Source organism: Leucopleurus acutus, assembly GCF_964270905.1.
Source record: "Leucopleurus acutus genome assembly, chromosome: 13".
Lineage (NCBI taxonomy): Eukaryota > Metazoa > Chordata > Mammalia > Artiodactyla > Delphinidae > Leucopleurus > Leucopleurus acutus.
The window spans coordinates 64,915,299-64,916,888 of record NC_139155.1 but is presented as its reverse complement, the minus strand read 5'-3'; positions in this window follow the sequence as shown (position 1 = coordinate 64,916,888).

Genomic DNA, 1,590 nt, shown 5'->3' with positions numbered 1-1,590 from the left:
CAGCAGACGACGACCAGGCCGCACTCAGTGCGCAGGCGCGGGCGTTGACGCTGACGCGCGCGCCGCTGCCGCCCAAACAAAAGGCCGAGCGCGCCCCCGCGTGCCCCTTAAAGGAGTCTCGACACGTTTCTCTTCCTCCCACGCCGCCTCCGAAGTGGAGGTACCACGGAAAATTTCTCACGGACAGAAATAGCAACCGCGGCCCTGACTCAGGCGGTGGTCTTCCCAGTCTTACAGCTGGGACTGTAACTCAGCCCAGTGAGGAGGAACGAGGCGAGGCCTGAAGGCCTGGAGGAGGCCAGAAGCACATATGCCTCAGTTTCCTCGGCCCAAGAACTCAGTGCAGCTGAGCGGATAGGAGGGCTCAGGGACCGCTCCGGGCCCACACTGTTCCTGTGGCTTTGGGGATGGGGTTGGCAGGATTTCAAGGCCCAGGTGGTGTTTGGTTTGGCTGGTGCATCCTCTTGAGTACTGGGGTTGGCGGGGGCGGGGGAACCGTCTCCATTCCCTCCTTAACTCTGCGCTTTATGCTTACCACAAGCCGGGTGCACTGAAGCCAGACAGCCCTGCCCTGGGGCGCTTACAGCTGGAGCGGGGCCTGACACACTGGAAAGCATCAAAGCATCCGTGTATCCGGTTGAACAATTGCAGTAGGTCAAAAACGGCCCACTGCTGACAATTTCCTATGGTTCCATCTGATAAATGGCAGCCGTGGTAGGTGCCACTCCGAAGAACATTCGCGTGGGGCTGGGTGGCAGGCGAGGAGACCCTGGAGAGTTAGGAATGGTTGGCGGTGGTAACCATGAGTTTTGTTCTGTGTCTTGACAGCGGCAGGATAGGGGCTGGAACGTGGCATGATCAAAAAGAGTGACCACCACTTGGTGGACGAGGGTATGAGGGGCCATTGGGGAGGCAGGGAACAGATTATAAAGCCACTCCAGGCATCCAGCAAGATGAGGAGGAGCCCTAAGCAGGGCACCTGGCCCCGAGGACCAGGGGCTTGGGGGTGGGGTGGGCTGCAACCCTGGCTCCCAGGGCAGAGCAGGTTCCCAGCCAGTCCTCCCACCTCCCTGGCCCAGCTCTCCCCCCATCCTGGCCTTGCAGTCACAGAGACACCCCAGGCAGGCAGGTAGAAAATGACCATGTTTAATGACAGTCCTCAGTAAAAAAAAAAAGAAAAGCCTTTATACACACTGTACACATTTACATGGCTTTGGAGGGCTTGGTGTGGGGTGAGGGCTGGAGAGGATCCGACCCGTGATAGGATTGAGGTATGTTGGGGCCTCCAGGTCCCAGGGTCTCTGGCAGGAAGCACCCCCCTCCCCAGCTGCCTGGCCCTTGTACCCTGGATCCTGGGGAACAGGTCTCCAGAACCACCAACTGGAAGGCAGCCAGTTCCAAGCACCTACCAGAGCTGACTTCTCAGGAAAAGACAGAAGGCACAGTGCCCTGGGACCCACATGCCAGCACCCTGTGTTACCCCACAGCCAGGACAGTGAGGGCTCCAACTCCCCCAGCCCTGCTGAGGTGCTACTCTGAAGGATGGGGACAGAGACCCAAGGCAGCTGGGTTTGACTGTGACCAGCACAG